Genomic DNA, 22,591 nt, shown 5'->3' on the forward strand with positions numbered 1-22,591 from the left:
ACGTTGTCACACAAGATTTGGATATGTCTATGATGCAACTAGTTGTAGACTTGCACCCAGTGGGATGGGGTAGAAGATATTTGGAATCTTAATTACACATATTCAACAAGTTGTATAATGAAGCAGAAGGAAGAGGCCTAGTCCGGCAGAATAGCATAACTCCAGAGCAGTTGTGTGCACTGAATAAAAATCACAAATTCCTTGAAAGATGAACAGTATAAACAATGTCATTATCCAGCATAACTGTGGGTCCAAGATCCTTTCACCACTCTCCCTTTGAATTGCCTCAGCAATTAGCCAAGATTTTGGAGGGGACCCCCTTTTAAGTCCTTAAGCTGTCTGGCAGGTGGTGTAGGGTGGAATAGTAGGACTCCTCACTGGTTTCTGCAGTAGGCCTTGACAGCGGCGGTCTGGATCATTAGATGTTGTAATACAGACAGAGTTCCAAAGCTGTGAGTTGACAGTTTAGGCTTGCACCAGAGTGACCGAAAAACTCTGTCTAACTTAGTCCAGCAGTATGTGGAGGGATGCGGTTGATTTCAACAAAGTGTTTAACTACCCCCTCAGCAGCTCTCCAGTTGGTGGCAATATCCAATCGCCCTGCATTTTTTCTGGGCTTTTATAACCCCTTTACCTTGTCCACTCCTCCGCCTTCCAAATACACTTAAGTACAGTAGTTCATTCACCCAGCAATGATAATGGATCTGTTCACTGCCCAAACCACATTTTCCAGCGTTCCATGTTTTAAGTTCAAACCCAACAATAAGCACATTTGCTGTTGCCATCTTGTGGAGGAAAAAGAGTCGTGCATAGTTCAGTAACATAAATCTTTAGTAACAGAGAATCTGAATTGTATATTATATGGTTGGGGAATGAAATTAGGTAATTTGAATGTTATGGTTTAGGTCTTGAGCACATAGCTGCCGAAAAAGGGTTAAAAGCGCTTTGCAGGAGCTTTGGTTGATTTCAATGGCAGGGGCGTTTTAGGAGCAGTGTATTCACCGCTCCCGCGACGCCCCAAAGATGCTGCTTGCAGGACTTTTTTTTCACATCCTGCAAGTGCACCACTCCAGTATAAAAGCTCACAAGCTCTCACACTGGGGATGCAGGGGAGGCGTTTTTCAGGCGCTTTACAGGCACTTTACAGGCGCCCGATCATAGGAGCAGGTGATTGCAGTATGAGCCATCTGTATCCTCAAAGTCTGACCACAGATGTCTCTGCTGGCAGATCACATACTGGTTTCTAACTCTTGAAAAATCATACAACTACACAGTATGCAATTAAGCAGAGAGGTCTAGGGTTCACTGGGGCTTCAAAGGTGACAAAAACGTTGTTTACATTAGTTGTTCTGTGGACCATTTTCCAAGGAGCAGTAAGATCCCCTTGTCAGATTTCATGCCAGGACCTGAATTTGAACCTGGAATCTCTGCTGTGTCAGGCAATGTATCTTCTTGCTGAGCTACCTGGAATGTTGGACATCCCTGGACAACTCCTTGAATGATTCTCTCTTGAACCTTGTTTGTCTTGAACCCTGGACTCTTTGCTCCTCCCATGAACTTCCTGATTTAAGCCATATCTCTGCACTACCTGTTTGCCAGGTTAATGTGCTCCCTCCAGCCAGTAACTCACTCCTGTCTCCCCTGCTGCCGTCTATTTTGCTACCACTCGTTATTGACCCTTGGCTTTCTCCTCGACTATGCTTCTGTCTGATCCCAACCAGAAACTTCTCGTTATCGACCTTTGGTTTGTTTACTAAACACGCTTCTGTTTGATTCCCACTTGCTTATCTGCTACTGGACCCCAGCCTGCTCATCTCTTTGCAGGGGGATACTGAGGACCGCGACCTGGTACTAACACGCAGCAAAATGCACCATCAGGAGCTCTGGTGAAAACTGGTCAGTACTTTGATTTCACCTCAGGTAAACCCACGTCATTAACCAGGGTCACTGCCTGTGTACCTATCCTGCTGGGTGCTGGTAGTTCCACTACTGCTATAGCAACTGGTCTTTGAACCTGACCCCTGATCGTGGCATCTCAGGTCAATAACATGTAACTAATATAATCGACAAAACTTCTGATTTGCATGCTCCCCCATCGGTGCCCATCTTGTACTACTACTCTTATTTGCCACAAATGCCCCTTTCTGCAACTAATTTCCTCCTCCTCCTCTTCTGTGTCTTACCTTCACCTCTAGTGTCTGTCCAGTACTACTTCCCTTATCCAATGCTCCAGTGTCCATCCTGCATTACTCTTCTTATCCACTGCTCTCTCTCTCTGTAGCATACTTTTTATTTTCTTCACTGCTTCCCTGTATTGTGCCTCTCTTGTAAGCAAAATGTTCCTGTTTGTCTCAATTGATTTGGATGTTATAGTCTTTTTTTGATTTAAAAATTCCTGTGATTTACAGTACAATTATTGCTAACTGTGGACTTGGTCCTTGGTTGTGGGATTCAGCATATTTGTTAGTGCTTTTTTTTACTGCTTGGTTTGTGTGTGTCCCCATGCATGACATTTAGGTTCGGTAAGTAGATGCTAGAGAAGGTTTGGGAATTAAATTATCCACGTATGCTATTCATCTACTGCATTTATCTTGTCATGTTTTAATTTCAAAAGAAAATAAAAATATTTTTTTTTCAAAATGATAAAATAAAAATGTAAACAGAATTGATTGTACACCAAATAACCATGCAAAACAATCAACATTTTCAAAACTACACAATTTCTTTCAAGTTTGATTTAATCCCCCCAAGAGCAATCAAAGTGATATTGAAAATGATTGATAATTACTAGATGTTTATCGATTGAAATGACATGTTTATGGCTAGAATTAACCTGCGATTAGCCCATTAATGATAAGTTACTCTCTGTTTTTTGTTCCAGGCGGTGAGGTGACATTTCGTTTTAGGCTCAGTAAAGAAAAGCGTAGAGCTTCATCTTAGTTTAGAGAATGGAAAAAGCCAACTCATATATCTTCTATTTCTGCTCTCCTAATAAGCACAGTAATTACATGATATATTCCTCCAGGCTAAAATCAATGTGTTGGACTTTCATCATACATACTAATAGTCTGTTCAAGAAAGGAAGTCAATATTAATAGAAAGTACTTTTAGAGAGAAATTCAAGCGACTAGATTTAATAAATCATATTACCCAATTTATTTTACAGGTGGAGTTGGAGAAGATTTCCCTGCATCAAATTATACCATTAACCAAGGCCTCCAGATTAAACCAAACCTGCAGCATTCATGCATGTGCTCTAAATCTGTATAAATATAATGTAATAAAAAAATTGTAACTGTTGTGCTTTACCCCATTCCTCAAAATGAGTCCCCCTGGATTACTCAACATAGGAAGGGAGGGGATACTTTTTCAATGTGAAGGAAATCCCCACTGAAAGTTTGGTGGCAACTCAAATTTTTAAAATGAGTCTATTACTTTCAATTCCTGTGGCATTGGGGAGCTTGACAATTAGTAAATGTCACCCCAACTGAGACACAGGAATAGGAACATGACAGAAGCTCTAACCTCTCATGGCTCACAGGTGTTGTCCCTCACCCGTTATGTGAATGAACAGTGAAAAAAAAGTAGTGCACCAATAAGCTTATTGATTTGATATCCAGTCTGAGCTCTGTTCTTCAGTGGATTGCAAGAGGCTGATACCAGGTCAAACTCACTTAGACCGGCCATAGACGAATCAAAAACTGAACGTTCTGTCGATTGTTTTGTTTTTCGAAAAAGATTCCAGCATGTTGGATCAGGCACTTTCGATTGCGACATGAACATCGTATGTCGCAGCTGGCATACTAATGATGCAAAAAAAACAAACAACGAGTCCGCTGGAGCGCTGGGTTGTGGAGGGGGCTGAGAGGCTGAGCCAGATGGCAGTCCTGGCATGTGGCCGAATCCCGACCATATGGACCGACTCAGTCGACAGTGGGCTTCAGCCCACTGTCTGCTTAAAACGGGTCACAGGAATGCAGAATGAACTGCACTTCTCTGAGCCACAGAAGAAGTACAGCCAAACGAGCTTTGGGTGTACTTCTCCTTTAAGTTTTGCCATTTAATGGTTCAATCTAGTTATTAAACTTATACGTTTTGTTGATCCTCTTAGATCCTTTCCTCAGGACTTACATAAAGACTTTTAGTTTACAAATATACATTTAACACAAGGTGCACCCATGACAAGAATTCTAAGAAGACTGTGAAGAGAGCACAACAGAAATCCTGTCTCTAACTGGAACCTTGGATGCAGTTAGACGGAGGGAGTGTAGTAAAGCTGGCCATACATACTCAAATGTGTCCACTTGTGGTTGGTGTGTGGCAGTCCCCTCTTGACAGAAGTTGATTGTTAGAATGACTTCTGTTGAATGGACTAGTTGGAAAACTTTTCTCAATCAGTGACTGCAGCTACTGATCAGTGTATTCTGATGGCAGCTAGTGCAGCTGTCAGAATACAATATCCTGGGGTGGGGGAGTTTGGGATTCATCCATCCACATTGATTCTATTATTTTTCTTGTTTAGCCCACTAAATGAAAAAATACCAACAGTGTATGGCTAGCTTAAAGTTGAAGTATAGGCAGAGTTTTTATTTTGGATAGAGCAAGGGAGGGTTATAACCCCTGTCAGATTTTTTTCTCCATCTGTGTCCCATTGTGGACATTTCCCTCTCACTTCATGTCCCATAGCCAAACAGGAAGTGAGAGGAAATCTGTAAATCAATAAATTGCCAAAAACCATGAGCTACCCGAGGACATCAGCATCGGAAGCCAAGGGGGCATGAGCGGCAGCAGCACCCATCACGGACAGTACCCTAAATAGATCCGGGCCCCCCAAGCAACCCTAGTGTAAATGTGAAAAGATGTATGTGAATCAGTGGGGGAAGGTACAATAATTTTAAACTATGTGAGTGCAGTATTAATTATAAGGGTGAACTGGATAGGGAGAAAAAAGTGAAGACGCAGTGGAAGGGTAATAGGTGGATAGGCAGGGGTAAAGGTGGAAGACCATAATAGAGGGTCATCACCAAAACACCTATAGTGACTGAGCGAATATTTATTGATACAACATTAGTTTATGCAAGAAAAGTTATTGCATTATATTGGAAGAAACCTCATCCTCCTACACTTATATATTGGAAACAATTGATAAATAATAATCTTCAATTGTATAAAGATACCTATAGAAATAGTGGTCGCCCTAGTAAGTATGATAAAGTTTGGGCAAAGTAGTTGGACAAATCATACATGGCATCTAATATAGATATACCGTATTAATCGGGGTATTGCGCGCTCCGGCGTATAGAGCGCACCCCTAAATTGGCATATACCGAGCGCAGTACACTCGTGTATAGGCGGGCAGGCTCGGCTCCTCTCGCAGTCACATCCTGTATGTCCAGGACGTGACTGCGAGAGGAGCCAAGCCTTCCCGACTATACACGAGTGTACTGCGCTCGGTATATGCAGGCACAGTAGTTCAAACTCGGCGCGGGAAGCGGGTATCGGCGTATATCACGCACCCACGATTTTGCCCTGAATTTCAGGGCAAAAAAGTGTGCGGTATACGCCGATAAATACGGTAGGTAAGGATTCATAGAAGGGATGTTTCCTATATGGGATACTTGGGCTAGCAAAGTATGGTAATAATAGTGATAACTATTAAAATTTTCCTTTATTTCTTGTCTTTGCTTTGCAAGGTGATGGGATCGTGTTATTTTACTAATATGTTTCAGATTAGGGGGCAGATCCACGTAGCGCGGAGCATCTTCCCGCCGGGCGTAGCGTATCTAAGATACACTACGCCGCCGTAACTTAATTTTTTTCAAATCAACAAAGAATGCGCGCCGTAAGTTACGGTGGCGTAGTGTATTTTTGGCGGCGTAAGGATGCGCAATTCAAAACGATGTGATGGGGCATGTTTTACGTAAATACGTCGTGACCCGACGTAAACAATGTTTTTTTTTAACGGCGCATGCGCCGTCCGTGGGGGTATCCCAGTGCGCATGCTCGAAATTAAACCGGAACAAGCCAATGCTTACGACGGTGATGTCATTCTACGCAAATCCCTATTTGCGAACGACTTACGCAAACGGCATAAAAAATTCAATTTTCGACGCGGGAACGACGGCCATACCTAACATTGAGTACGCCACCATATAGCAGCTTTAACTATACCCCGGAAAAAGCCGAACGCAAACGCCGTAAAAAAATGCGTCGGCCGGACGTACGTTCGTGGATCGCGGTAACTAGCTAATTTGCATACTCCACGCGGAATTAGACGAAACGCCACCTAGCGGCCGGTGGAAAAATGCACCTAAGATCCGACGGCGTACTAAGACGTACGCCTGTCGGATCGATCCCAGATGCAGTCTTATCTTGTTTTGTAGATACAAAACAAAGATACGACGCGGGAACTTTAAAATTGCGTGGCGTATCAGTAGATACGCCGGCGTAATTCTTTTGTGGATCTGCCCCTTAATGTGTATGCTGTGTTGTCATGTCTTGTTTTGTTTTTTGTTTAAGAAATTAAATAAAAAGATTTATAAAAAAAAGAAAAAAAAAAAAAAGAACAAACTTCCTGTGTTAGCAAGATATACAGTAGATGAAATCACAGTAACTGCTGGTTCAAAGGTGCTGTATCCTGTTGAACTTCAAGTAGCAGTGGGGGGGAATGGAGACAGTGATGTCTGTATACAGTGTCTGTGGATGAATGGTTTTATCCTTTGATACTATAAGTGACAGCTAGTGAATAGGGACAATGGTGTCTGTATATAGTGTCTATTACAAAAGAAGAATGGGCTGGTGCCTGCTTACCGATACTGGAATGAACGATGAGGATGATGATGATTTGGCAAGCTCTTCCTCAGGAACCTGGCTCAAGGAATGGCGTCTGGCCTCTGCCGCACCATGTAGAGAAAAGGGAAACTGCCGCTCCAGGTGAGTGCACTCAGCAATCAGTGTCCTCTCATAAGCGTGGGTGCAGGCAATGCACGGAGCGAAGACTGGAGAAAAAGACTGGACAGCCGCACTTCCACTAAATTCTTAAAATGTTGCTTTTAATGGTAAAAAATGGAAACAGCACTACAAGTCACAGCAGACAGTGGGTGGATAGCTGACCCGTTTCGCACTGGGGTATCAGCGCTTAGTCATAGCTATGACTAAGCGCTGATACCCCAGTGCGAAACACATCAGCTATCCACCCCACTGTCTGCTGTGACTTGTAGTGGGTGATAGGGGGCGCTAGTGGAAAAAGGGAGTGAGGATCACTTGACAGTGTCCGTGGTAAATACAATTGAGTATAAACAAAAATGTACACAAAAATATCAATCAGTGAAAAAGGTACAATCCTGTGAAAATAATTCTGGAACCAATGTGATGTGACCTACAAAGACCAAAATCAATTATAAAAATGTCCAATAAAATGATAACAATGTCCTTGAATACCCAGGATAGGGTAAGTGCACTGATACAATTAATAACGATTCCACTGTGTAATCAGAAATGGTCAAGCAAAAATCTTCTCATAAAGTTTGTGCTTCTATATATTCCTTCACCATTAAGCAATCGACACCCAAAAGTGTTGGTATATGGTAATGCGCTTACCAGAGCAATTGGACCTCTTTAATAAAAAAGAAGGTCAGACTCGCTTGTGCAGATTAATGCCTGCAAGCATATGGTACGTCCTCAGCTGCTAGTATAGACACTTCTTCCTCCAAGGATCTCACAGATGAAACAGAAAGGCAGCTCCATCGTGCAACCAGTTTATTTAAAAAAATATAAAAACAAAACATGGGCCAAGTGGCCACTTACACTAAAAGGTGCCCTTCCCGGCACTGGGTCTGCAGGCTCGTCAGTGCAAACAGGAACTCCCCAATTCCTCTACCTACTTAGTCCCCTCTTTTGTTGTGGTTCCTACCACTGAGTATGGAGATTATGTCTTCACTTCTCGATTTTATATTTCCTCATAACAAAATCTACCATGGCTTGACTTCTGCTGAACATGGAGATCAGAATTGAGGAAATGTTTATATATGGTTTAATCACAATAAATTTATTATGATTAACCAATCCATTCCTACCTATTTTATATTATTGTTTATATTTTATTTATTTTTTATTCAATGATTTCTTCCAATACCACTGATAGACCTTCACAAGGTCTTTCTATATAATGCAAGATTTAGTGTGAATAATATCGCCATCTAGTGGCCTGAGAAGATATGTCATACTTTTTTTAGATCCAGCAAATATATAATTTTTTTTAGATATGTTTTCATCGTAATTCCCCTGCTATTTGTATCTATTTCCTTATCTCCGTTTTTAGCAAAGGCAATATTGTATAGGAAGACAAGCAATTTGTGTTCATGATTGATAGGATGCTTGTCGGTATTGGAGCCGATACAGATACTTCGTTGTAATGTATAGACACTGAAATACCAGGTTTAATTGCCCAAGCCACCACTGGGACTGCGCTGTAATTGGCCGCGACCCATGTCTATCTATACACACACTTCCGCCTTCCCCAAGTCAAATACACGTGACTACTGTGACCAGGCACGCCCCCCTGAAGACGTAACATTTACGAAACGATCGTCTGCGGCGTAGCCTGGTCACGTGAATTCGATTCCCAACCATCTGTCCCTCTGAACAGCTGACGGCGGTACGCGGACACACGCCGACACAGAGGTGGAGGTTCCTGTTTGCACTGATGAGCCTACAGACCCAGTGCCGGGATGGGCACTTTTTAGTGTAAGTGGCCACTTGGCCCATGTTTTGTTTTTATATTTTTTTAAATAAACTGGTTGCACGATGGAGCTGCCTTTCTGTTTCATGTTTCATCTGTGAGATCCTTGGAGGAAGAAGTGTCTATGCTAGCAGCTGAGGACGTACCATATGCTTGCAGGCATTAATCTGCACAAGCGAGTCTGACCTTCTTTTTTTATTAAAAAGGTCCAATTGCTCTGGTAAGCGCATTACCATATACCAACACTTTTGGGTGTCGATTGCTTAATGGTGAAGGAATATATAGAAGCACAAACTTTATGAGAAGATTTTTGCTTGACCATTTCTGATTACACAGTGGAATCGTTATCAATTGTATCAGTGCACTTACCCTATCCTGGGTATTCACGGACATTGTTATCATTTTATTGGACATTTTTATAATTGATTTTGGTCTTTTTAGGTCACATCACATTGGTTCCAGAATTATTTTCACAGGATTGTACCTTTTTCACTGATTAATATTTTTGTGTACACTGGTTATCAATCCATCCATATCACTGTTTTTTATTTGTTTATACTTATTTGTTTATACTCAATTGTATTTACCACGGACACTGTCAAGTGATCTTCACTCCCTTTTTCCACTAGCGCCCCCTATCACCCTATCATCCACTAAATTGGAGCATGCCACTCCATTTCCAGGGGAGCAGCTCTTATTTAATTACTCAATTTATGTTTTCACCCACAATATTTTCTTTGGCGTGAAAATTATCCTTTTGTGACTTGTAGTGCTGTTTCCATTTTTTACTATTAAAAGCAACATTTTAAGAATTTCGTGGAAGTGCGGCTGTCCAGTCTTTTTCTCCAGTCTTCGCTCTGCCGCACCATGCTATGACTCACATGAGTGATAAAAATATGGGTTGTGCTAACTATAATAATATGTCTGCACAAAATTTAGGCAAAAATAATGATTATTACCACATGAATGTGTGAAAACACAAAAATGGATATAATAATCCAGTGTAATCTTGCATGAAATAAATTGGTATTTTGTGAACCAAATAAATCCAGAAGAAACACAAATCAATAGAATAAAGTCTGTGAAGAGATGGTGAAATAAAATTGAGGCTTGAAACACCCATGTAAAAACAGTCTCTAATCCCTTCCTCCATATGCTGTGATTCCTTTACAATAAAAGTTATTTGATAAGATCCACCACGAGAGAAATGCCTGCTTACCAGATCTCAATGACCCCCCATTACAGAGGATCAAAGACAGCCTTGAAATAAAGCAGCTCAGTCTGCTCCAGCCAAATCCAAATGACGATGGTTCAGGTCAGCACACTCACAGACTCTATGGATTCCTGCACAGCTCTGCTCCCCCTGGTCACCATTTCTGCCCTCCGGGACCGTTCCTCTCAGCTCTCCCCCTCAGTAACAGTCTCTCCTGGCTCAAGGAATGGCATATGGCCTCTTCCACACCATGCTATGACTCACATGAATCTCATGCAAATGCAGGACAGATGGAACAGGGGCAGCCTACAGGCTGCCGCCAGACAGGGAAGAGAATGCTGTCCGTAAGCATCCCTTCGAATCTCTGCTGGGTGATTCCACTTTTGCAGGCCACGACACTCACAGGCACTGAATCTCTGCTCACAGATCCAGACTGGGTTCCCAAGAGAGTGAGCTAGGCCTCAACCAGACACTTTTATTAACTCTCCTAGCACTTTGTTCTTCCTTCTCTGCCATCTGGTAGTTGTAGTTCCTTACAATTCAGCTAGAGGGCAAATCCAATCAATCTGAACTACATGCCCCAAGATTCTTTGCTCTGCTTGGTCTCCCCACAAATTCCATACCAGAACCCTATCTGAGCATGCAGCCTGGCAGGCCAGGAAAAAGAAAGCACAAGTATGCACCAACAGGCCAGAGTTGTGGGGACGTTGCGCTTGTCCTCATCAACATTGGGACAAGGTGCCTTCCCAGGGGGTCCCCTTGGCAAGGTATTTTCACACTGTTGATGTGGCCTGGTATGGCTGAGGAGGGGGGCGCTGTAATGGAATGGCTGGCACCCAGCTTGGGTGCTTCCGCCAAACAGTGCCTTCTGCCCCCCAAACCTTCCAGAAGACCGAGAGCTAATACCAGCCCTTTTACCCCAAGCATCATACACAGACAAGATGTTGAGGTAAAACCAAAGGAATGAACAGAAATACAGGTTTTTATACACTTCAAAAGTAGGTCAGTCACCACATAAACAATAACACTATCTAGTACCCAAAACATCACACAATTGATTGATTTAATGGATTTATAATGTGCCAAATACTGGCCCATCAAGGCAGTGTCTAAGCACAGGAAACATAACTGGGAAAAAGCAAATCAAATCAGAGAGTGAGAAAAAATAGAAAAGAGAGAAAAGAGGAAAGCAAGAAAGACTAATAGACAGATCCACAGAGAACAACAAGCAGAACTAACATAACTCGGCATGCTTTTTCTCAAAAAGCCAAGTTTTTAGCCTTTTACGAAAGGCCATGATAGAAGGGAGTGACCGAATGGAAGCAGGGAGACTATTCCATAGAGCCGTAGCTCTCACAGAAAAGCATCTGCCCCCAAAGGTAAGCAAACGGGCAGATGGACAAGTGACAAGACCAGCTGTTAATAATCTGAGTGCTCGTGCAGAGGCATATCGCGTTATCAGGGAATACAGATATTGCGGTCCTGTCCCATGATAAGCAGGATAGGCCAGACAAAGAGCCTTAAACTCAACGCGATCTACCACAGTGAAATGATCGCAGGGTGGGGGCAATATGCTCCCGTCTGTTTAGGCCGGAGATTAGTCTAGCGGCCTGGTTCCGGACGAGCTGGATTTTCTTCAGCCACTTTAGAGGTATACCCAGATACACAATGTTGTTGAAGTCAATCCGGGAGTTAACGAGAGATTGAACCAGGAATTTCTGGTGGTTTCCGAGAAAACAGATTTCTTTCTCTTTCTCTTTCTCAGACACCCGATGTAAAACAGTGCATTGCGGACACATTGATTGACTTGGGGTATCCAATTCAGATTACAATCAAAGATTGTCCCCAAGACACGGACTTGATTCACCGGAAAGGGACACGGCCCAAGGCTCGTGGGCCAGTTCCCCAAAAAGACAGCTGGATCAATACGTCCAGAGATGAGATTTTCTGTCTTTTTAGCATTTATACTAAGGGAATTGTGATCCATCCACTATTTGATGTCTAATAGGCAGGAAGCGAGCTGCAGACCAGGAGCAGGGTCGGATAGACTGTCGACGACCAACTGGACATCATCTGCGTACAGCCGATTAAACACTGCATGAGTGTCCAGCAGAATCGCAAGCGGCCGAAGATACACATTAAATAGCCTTGGTGACAGGGCCACAGCTCAGGGTGCAGATGGCAGATAAAAAAGGATAGGTTTTGACCTGAAAGGTCCTGTGAGTGAGGAAGTCTGAAAGCCAGTGTAGAGCAGAGCCGGTAATGTAAAACTCGTCCCGAAGCCTGGCAATCAGCATAGCATGGTCTACAGTGTTAAAGGCCGCGGAGAGGTCAAGGAGCACCAAGGCAGCCACCCCCACCGCGTCCCTGACCCCGAGCAGCTTCTCTCTGGTAGAAAGGACCGTGAGCTTGATCCCACGGCCCGGACTGCGAGTCGTGAAACAGGCCCTTTGTCTCAGAATACGATTAAAGTTGGAGGAAAATTCCGTATTCCACCAGTTTGGCCAGGAAACCTATGGATCTGTAGTTGGAAAGGCAGCCAGGGTCCAGGTTGGGCTTTTTTAAAATTGGTGTAATAATAGCGTGTTTCCAGCAAGCCAGAAACACGCCATGAGTTAGGGAAAGATTGACAAGTATCAGGAGATCGTTCACAACCAACTCTGCATTCTTCTTCAGGAGCCAGGCTGGACAGATGTCACCATGGAAGTATGAGGCCTTAATTTTTGCCATAGATTTCAGAAGATGTTACCGGCTGACCTTACTAAAGGACGACAGAGAATGAGGCGCTGAAGAACTAGGTTTGGGGGGGCATGGCCCAGGAATGATTGATTTATGTGGGTCAGACCCTGAGAGTGACAGGGGGTCGGTCGGGGGTTGGGGATATTCTAAGGGAGTTAGTTGTCCTATGCCTAAGCGTATGTCGGCTACTTTAGTAATAAAAGTGTTGAGTAGATTGTCGCAAAGAGCTTGCGAATGAGGTATGTTCACCTGGCTCTGCGTAGGGGAGAATATGGTTTTAACTATTTTAAAAAGTGCCGAAGCACTATTGTCGGCATTATCAATAAGATCACCATAGTGGGACCCTTTTTGCCGTTTTAAAGCCTGTGTGTATGCTCGCAATTGAATTCTGTACTGCCTCTTGTCAGCCAGGTTTTTGGTCTTATACCAATGACGTTCTAGTGCCCGGCATTTCCTTTTAATGGTAGACAAGGAGGGACAATACCAGGGTTGGTTTTTACCAGCCCTGTGGCGATTTTTAGATATTGTTAGAGAAGCAACAATATCCAAAATTGTGTTTAATTTGCATTCCCACGTGTCTAACTTGGCTTCGAGGGAAAAGAGACTCTTTTCAAAAGAGTCCAGATCTACATCCTCGGGATCGATATTTACACATGAATGAAAAGCTTCTATAAATGCCAGGGTTTTGATGTCATGTAACTTCCTATAAGGTTCAGTTACCACCATTGGTGGACCCGGGGGGATTACCTTTTGGTATTTCATAGTTAAGGTTGGCTGACAAAAAAAAGTGGTCAGACCAGATCACCTGTTTTGAAAGGGTATTACATATCAGATTATTAGAACAGAATATGGAATCAAGCTGATGTCCCTTATCATGAGTCGGCCCCGAGACGGTTTGCAAAAGACCCAGGGATTCCATGTCTGTCATTACTTCTTGTCCCAATTTATCGTGTTCTACATTTAGCCAGATAATAAAGTTCCCCATTAAAATGAAAAAGTCACATAAAGTTAGGCAGCGTAGGGCAAAAGCTGAGAGCTCATTCGCAAAGGAGCTATCATAGCCGGGTGGACGGTAGACCACTGCAAGCAAGATGGAGAAGTTATTGTCTAGGTTACATAAGGTGAGGAGGTGCTCAAATGACTTAAAAGGTGCTGAAGAAACTTTTATACATGTTAGGTCCTCATTATAAATCAGAGCCACCCCCCCCCCTTTCTCCTTTCTTGACTGGTCTACTTTTAGCTAAAATCTTGTAATTCTCTGGCATGAGCTCATCCAGATGAACCAGCTCTCCTGGGGAGAACCAGGTTTCGGTCAGGGCCATCAGGTGGAGGTAATTTTCAATAATTAAGTCATGAATCTGTGATGCATTCTTGTATGCTGATCGAGCATTGATCAGTCCCAGGCCGAGTACTCACGAGCAAACATGTCCGATGAAACCGGTCCGCGGACCGTTTTCATCGGACATGTCTGCCCGGGGACTGCCCGGGGACTTCTGTTCAATGGCTGTACACACCATCGAACAGAGGTCCGCGTGTAAACAATACGCGGGGCGTGTCGGCGGTATCGCCACGTCGACGCGGTGTCGCCGCGACAATGACGCGGCGACGTGGGCGGCCTGCCTTTAAAAGGCTTCCACGCATGCGTCGAAGTCATTCGACGCATGCGAGGGATGGCGGGCGGCAGGACATGTATGGTAGGTTTGTACAGACGACCGTACATGTTCGGGCGGACAGGTTTCCAGCGGACTGTTTTAAAGCAAGTCCAGGAAACAGTTGTCCGCTGGAAACCTGTCCGATCCGCCCGAAAATGGTCCGCTCCGGCCTACACACGGCCAAACATGTCTGCTGAAACTGGTCCGCGGACCAGTTTCAGCAGACATGTTTGGTCGTGAGTACGGGGCCCCACCCGTGGAAGATCGACCAAAGGATGGAGTTTTTTGTCAGGGTATCTAAAAAAAACGTTAAACAAACAATCTTAGCCTCATTAGAAATGGTACAGTCCACACGATCTAGTTGAGTCAGTTGCTTCTAACTGTAAAAACGGCAAGGTGCCGTCAGCTCTGGAGACGGTGTCCTTAAGGCATGGACCACGTGGGGTTGCATTAGGCCAGCATAGCGTGCGGGGGCCGGGCCCGGATGGGCTTGGGACATAATTCTTCAGTTATTACCTACAAATTGTCATAAAATTTGAAGATGCATTCACTTGTTTTGTAAGTTTTTCTTATAATGCGAAAAAATCACAAGCTCGGAGAGTTTATGAATGATAATGTTTCTTTATTGCAAACATCAAGGTCATAGCCTTGGATTTTTATTTTTCCTGTTCTGACTGCTGTTGTTCCTCATGCAACTATCCTTTTTGTTATCTCTATGCTGGAGGGGTTATACCGTATAGTTCATCTCCAGTTTAATGTTTCTATTGGAAAAATAACATTCTAGAATGAATTGCATAGAATGTTCATTGTTCCCACACGCTTCTGAGCAAAATGTTAGGTCGCTGTGTAAAAGAATAATCAATCAATGGTCAAGAATAGTGCCAACTGTGGAGATTGCTGTAATTCTTTAATGGTTGAAAAAGAAAGATTTAAGCCTCTGAGTCTTGTTAATAGCACAGATGTCTGCTATTGAGTGCTCACCTTTATGGCAATTTAGCACCTCTCTTGCCTTTCTCTGTATCTGGGCAGGATTTCTGTATAGTCAATAAAGCCTGTGACATAGGGTGGTGCTTCTAAATTTTAATTATCTTAATTTTTCCATGGCTGTTATTAACTTCTATAGACCTGAACAAAATGATTTTCCTGCAGTACAGGTAGGTCCTATTTCAAGATTAACTCCACTTTTGTTGAGAAAAAAACATTCCCCTCTGGGTGATCTTGTACATTGCAAGTATTTTAACAAACTTTGTTGCAGATTCCTACCATTTGTTATTCTGAAGAAATCCATGTGTGTTTCTCTGTACCCATGTTCAGAGTGAGTCTAATGGGAGTGGTTTCATAATTATCAATCAGCTGCTGCACCTGCTGGACTCTAATGAGGAAAATTGCAGGGTCCGCATCCCTTTAGACGTGATTTACTATTGGGAGTATATTACCAAAAAAATACATTTTTGTTGCAGGGGATGCCAAAAATCGGACTTGTATCTTGGTGCAGACTTCTGGGAAAATCAGCAAGCCAATCGCACAAGCAGGAGATAATATTTCTGGGGGCATTCTGTACACATTCTGTATACAGAACAACTCCAGTTAGCTATATTGCATTGCATTCCACAGAAAATTACAGAGCTGCAGATTGAAAAGGAAAGGTCATTTTTTAAAACATTCAATTACAATATGACTTGTGTCGGAGGTTGTAAATGCTATATTCTTTTATTTATTTGTGTAGTACCCTTTAGTGTGTGCTAGAAGTAGTGTAATGCGGCGTACAAACGATCGTGTGTGGGCTTCAGAGCATTTCTCGGGTTCTGAAAAACGGGGCAACATTTTTTTTTTCGGGTTGTAAAAAATGGTCTTGTGTGGGCTTTAACGACGTGAAAAATCTGCACATGCTCAGAAGCAAGTAATGAGATGGGAGCGCTCGTTTTGGTAAAACTACCGTTCGTAATGGAGTAAGCACATTCATCACGCTGTAACAGACAGAAAAGCGCAAATCGTCTTTTACTAACATGAAATCAGCTAAAGCAGCCCAAAGGGTGGCATCATCCGAATGGAACTTCCCCTTTATAGTGCCGTCGTACGTGTTGTACGTCACCGCGCTTTGCTAGAGCACTTTTTTTTACGATCGTGTGTAGGCAAGACCGTTTTAATGATCAAGTTGAAAAAAACTTCGTTTTTTTTTAGAGCCTGAAAAACGTTTTTTACAACCCGAAAAATGATCGTGTGTACACGGCATTAGAGTTTAGAGTAGGTCAATTTAGTTAAGCTCAAGGTTAAGCCTGAGCTATGGAATCTGGGTCAGGGTTTACTAGAGTACAGGGCTGGGTGACTCATTCTAGCAGCTCTCTGGTGCCTCCCCCATGTCTAGAATTAGTGAGTGGAGGTTAGGAGGAGCTGCCTTGAATATTTATGGAGCCTCAGACAATCCCCAGAGGCTGGCTGGAAGGGGGCTGAGACCATTCCATAAATAGACATTGCCATGTCAGCAGGTGCAGTCAGGTGGAAGATGGAGATACAGTGCTGAGGAGGCTGTCACTGACCCTCAGGGGTGCCCCCTAGCCTGGGGGTGCATCCTTCCTTGGGCCAGGGCTCGGGTGCTGGAAGGATCCTGCCATAACACATGGGAGGAAGCCATTTCTGGAGGCACGGGAGCAAGAGAGGACAGCGTGAGTATAAAAGCACTAAGTATTTTATTGATCAGGCTATAGACAGCATAAGAGGTTGCAGCCTGAGGAGATAAGTGGGGACTTGTGGGAGGGTGGCACATTTTAGTGTATTAAGAGGGTTAAGGAAAGAGACTTGGCAATTTTTTTTTAAGTGCATAATATTTAATTTAAAACAGGTGAGTCACAGCTGCCCTCTAGAAGCTCAAGTCTTCTTACTGCAGTGACAGGTATAGACTAGCAGCATTACAAAAATGTGACAACCACCCCAACCTATAACCAAACTGTGCAGGACACATGGAAGGGCAACTCATATCACAAACAAACACTAGATTTCCCAGCACACTTATAAGAGCCGGTTCACACTGGGGCGACTCGTCAGGCGACTCAGCCGCCTGATAAGTCGCATCCCATTCTATTCAATAGAACTGTTCTAATAGAAGCGACGCAAGTCGCTCCGACTTAGAAAAAGGTTCTTGTACGACTTTGGGGGCGACGTGGGGCGACTTGCATTGACTTCTATACAGAAGTAATTTTGCAAGTCGCCTCTGAAGTCGTCTTCAGGACGCCTTGCCGAGTTGCGCCCGAAGTCGTGCTGCCCCAGTGTTAACCGGCTCTAAGTAGCCAGCCTGCCAAACAACCAAATTCATACTGTCTAACATTTTTTGCTAAAAACAAAGGCTCCACTGTGTACTGCAGTCCAAAGTCTATAATTTATTATATAGAGTTTATATAATTATATAGCAGTGGATAGATTAAGGCCAGGTGTGCCTGGAGGGAGCCCACCCCTCCATAAAGGCACAGGGACACACATCATGCCCACTAAGAGCACAATGGCAGCCAAGGCACCCAGAGCATCCCTGCACCCAATTCAGCAAATTGTACAAAAAAGTGGCAACCACCCCTTCCTATAACTAGCCTTTGCAGTAAGATGCACAGCATTACCATGTTGCTGTTACAACCACATATCTTCCCAGTATACTTCACCTTGGGAAAGACTATAACATATCTCTCTACATCCAAAATGTCTGCTCCCTGACTTGAGAATCAACTAGTCCTTGGTTGAGGCAATGTAACACATTTCCTGGCAGTAGAGTAATAGTGTGGTGCTGCTAGGACTAGAGGAGTAAAGACAAAGAAGCAGTGAAGGAGATGATCTACCATTGCCTTGACTCTTGGGAAATTGGGGAGGTAGGTGTTGCTTGCGGTATCTTAAAGTGGTTGTGAACCTGAGACATGAAATATGAACAAAGCACACATTTCAATAGTGTGTACTTGCCTCTCTCCAAAACACTGAGTGACATTTCTCTCTGGTTCCTCATTCCTCAGGTATCAGCATGAGTCAGTTTTTTCAGACACAAGAGTTAAAAATGTAACGAAGAAGAAGAGCACATAGCCCGTGATTCTTATGCCCCGTACACACCATCACTTTATGTGATGAAAAAAAACGACATTTTCTGTGAAGGAAAAAATGACGTTTTTGAAACTTCAATTTTCAAAGACGAAGTTGCCTACACCATCGTTTTTCTCACAATGTTCTAGCAAAGCGAGGTTACGTTCTCACCACTTTTTCCATTGAAGCTTGCTTCATAAGTAGCTTCTGGGCATGCGCGGGTGAAAAAACTTTGTTTTAAACGACGTTTTTTACTACACACGGTCAATTTCTGTGAAGTAAAAGTTGACGTTTTGAAAAACGACACATAAAATTGAAGCATGCTTCAATTTTTTTTGGTCGTTTCTTAGAAGACATAAAACGACGTTTTCCCCCACACACGGTCAATTAAAGTGACGTTTTTAAAAACGTAATTTTTTTTCATCACATAAAGTGATGGTGTGTACGCGGCATTATGCTCAGCTCTGCATTGTTTCAGTGTGCTGTGAGGAAGGGGGCGTGTGCCTTCCCTCCAGTCAACTCTCATAGCTCTTGTACACTGTGTAACTTCAGAATTGGTCTGTGAAAAATTATTTTTATCTCTGAGTTTTACAAGGATGTACATGATAAATGGGTGTAGACAAACAAATTGACTAATAAAAAGGGTGGACTCAGGGCGCAGAGCATTGTGCCCCCAGCCCACCCACTTGTGTGACAATAGCAAAAAAATATACACTATTGCCTTCCTGATTCTTCTCCCGGCCAATCAGGAAGCTCTGATTGGCCAGGGAGTCTTAGGTGATCGCGACCATGCGTCTCCAGCGGGTGGGGGTTCTGGGTGGGGGTGATCGCCGTTGTCCATCTCCCGCGTGGGGGGGGGGGGAGTTTGTGGTATTAGTTTGCCGCCCCCCCCAAATATTGAGCACCAGCTGCCACTGGCTGGAAGGGCTCTGAAATGCTGGTGAGCAGGTACATTTTTGCTGGAGGGGAGATAAGCCTCTATGGGGTTTATAAATAAAAATTATAATTGAGGAATGATGGGGAAGACTGGTTGTTTCAACACACATTATGCAGGCATGGTCTGCTGTTGTCACCATCAGAAAACTCGCTAAAAGGAGCAGCTTCCCCATGTATAGCATGCTTGTTCATGTGTGTACACATGTACACGTATGTATCAGAATAGGGTACTTACCAAGGCCAAGATGCCGAGAGCGGTTCGCTGTTGCGACTAAGTGCAGTCCGCCCCCTGGAGGTGGTAAAGAGGGTGGATGGCACCAAGAGGCACAAGCAACAAGCAGGCAGGGTAGAGCTTGCGTGGAAGTCCTGTAGAACTGGAGCAGGGACCGATGGGTATCAGGGTCCAGCAGAAGATGACATGTAGAAAGTCCAGAGCAGGCTGAGGCTCAAACACAGATAAGCAGACAATCCAGGATACAGACTGGGGGTCAAGGCACTGGAGACAGGAGGCAAAACCGGGACAAAAGCAGAAGGTCAAAGCACAGGAGACTGAAGGTGAATCCGGGTCACAGGCTGAGGGTCAAACACAGGAGGTAGGTACAAAGTCCATAAAACAAGCCGAGGTCGGGTCCAGGAGAAGATCAGAGTAAGTCAGGGTCAATCCGGGTCACAGCAGGTAATCAATCAGGAACTCAGGTACAGGAATCTGAAGACAAGCCAGCAATTTTCTTTTGGACATCTGCTCAGCTTTATAGGCAGCCAGGAAGTCATGTGGAAGTCATGTGGTGCGTGTCATGTGACAGCCAGTCTGCAGCTGAAGGTTTCTTTGACAGCTCCCACTGACAACTTTGCTGCCATCTAGTGTTCAGAATCCAATATGTTTCTCTAACAGTATGTGTGTGTGGTGTGATGAAGGAGGGGGGGGTGAGTTCCCTCCAGCTCCACCGCTACAAGCCAACAGAAGTAATAACATCATCATCACAACGCCTGTCAACTAGGTGCTGGAAGTAATAAGTCAACGCTGAACGTTGCTGAAGCTTGCCAACTGCTTAGGCACACTGTTCTACTCATGACCTCCAATGCAATTGTACCCTTACTGAGTTAGGGCTGATGGTGACCTGGCCAAGGGAGCAACTGAGATCTGTGCCTCCTGTCTCCAGGGGGAACTAGTAGGCACGAGTACAACTTTCCCACCCCCTCCCTCACCACATCTTTCCCTAGCCACCACACCAACAATGGCCACTACTCTTCACTATATCTCTTCCATTGGTTACTGGATAGTTTAATCTCTTAAAAGTATGTCACTATCAAACCACAACACTGTTATGCCCCTACACATGATCAGACCTTTGTCCGACCAAAATCACATCGGAATTCCTACGGAATTCCATCAGGGTAAAATAGAACATGTTCTCTATCTAAACTCCGATGGAATTCCTCGGAATTTCCGATGGGGCATACACACGGTCGGAATTTCCGATGGAAAAAGTCCGTCTGACTTTTTCCATTGGAAATTCTAATCGTGTGTACAGGGGCATTAGTCTTCCAAATTGGGCCCAGTTGGTACATTTTCACTTAGTGGTGTACTTACTTTTATTGCCAGCGGTTTAGACATTAATGGCTGTGTGTTGAATTATTGAGCAGACAGCAAATTTACACTGTTATACAAGCTGTACACTCACTACTTTACATTGTAGAAAAAATAAATTACTTCAGTGTTGTCACATGAAAAGATATAATAAAATATTTACAAAATGTGAGGGGTGTACTCACTTTTGGGAGATACTGCATATCCCTGTCAGGTTTTTACCTATTAGAAAGATTTTCCATTTGCTTACTGTCCCAAAGCCACAAAAAGAAGTGAGAGGAAATCCCTCCAAAGTGTGGTTGTCCCCAGAACAGACTGTGAGGGTGACTCTCTCTAAAACAGACACAGACAGCAATAAAAACCTGACTTTTTCCATTGGAAATTCTAATCGTGTGTACAGGGGCATTAGTCTTAAATTTGGCCGCAGTCCACTATGTAAGCCGGTATTAAACCATTGCTTCCATTTAAGCTTGACACACTAAGGCCCAGATTCACGTACGAGAGCGCATCTTTGTGCGGGCGTAACGTATCCTATTTACGTTACGCCTCCGCAACTTTGACAGGCAAGTGCAGTATTCTCAAAGCAAAGTTGTGGCGGCGTAGCGTAAATAGGCCAGCGTAAGCCCGCCTAATTCAAATGTGGAGGATGTGGGCGTGTATTATGTAAATGTATTGTGACCCCACGTAAATGACGCTTTCTCCGAACGGCGCATGCGCTGTCCGTGAAAGTATCCCAGTGCGCATGCTCCAAATTAACCCGCAAAAAGCCAATGCTTTCGACGTGAACGTAAATTACGCACAGCCCTATTCGCGAACGACTTACGCAAACGACGTAATCGACGGAAAATTAGACGCTGGCCCGACATCCATACTTAACATTGGTACGCCTCATCTACGCCTCATAGAGCAGGCTTAACTTTACGCCGGAAAAAGCCTTACGTAAACGGCGTACCTGTACTGCGACAGCCGGGCGTACGTTCGTGAATAGGCGTATCTAGCTGATTTACATATTTCTAGGCGTAAATCAGCGTACACGCCCCTAGCTGCCAGCGTAAATATGCAGTTAAGATACGACGGCGTAGGAGACTTACGCTGGTTGTATCTTATACAAATTCTGGCGTATCTGATTTTTTGAATCAGGCGCCAAGATACGACGCCTCACACTCAGAGATACGACGGCCTATCTGGAGATAAGCCGTCGTATCTCCTACACGAATCTGGGCCTAAGTAATTGGCCCCACCTCTTGCTGCTCCCTAGTATCAAGCTCCCCACATCTTGAATTTGTCTAGTTATACTCATCACATGTGTGGCCTGCCTTTCATTTTGCCCCTGGCGCTGTTAACAATCAACACAAGGAGACCGAAGGAGGTGGAAACATACAAGAAGGAAGGTTCCACCACATCACTGTGCACTTCTAGGACCATGTAAAACACAATTTTTTTTTTCAATAAAAAAATCAGCAATAGTGCCTGTGGACCTAGAGCTGCATAGTAATGCTGAGACAAGCATGGGACAGCTGGGAGCAGGACCCCAGATACAGAAGATGATCAGGGTATAAGGTAGGGGAGAGCATTTTGGCATATTCATCCTGGGCATTTGATGACCTTGTCCTAGCACTAATGATATGTATTTATATCCTTCTATTATGAAAAGCATTACGTTAAAAAAT

Source organism: Rana temporaria, chromosome 8 (assembly GCF_905171775.1).
Source record: "Rana temporaria chromosome 8, aRanTem1.1, whole genome shotgun sequence".
In the NCBI taxonomy this organism is placed as follows: domain Eukaryota; kingdom Metazoa; phylum Chordata; class Amphibia; order Anura; family Ranidae; genus Rana; species Rana temporaria.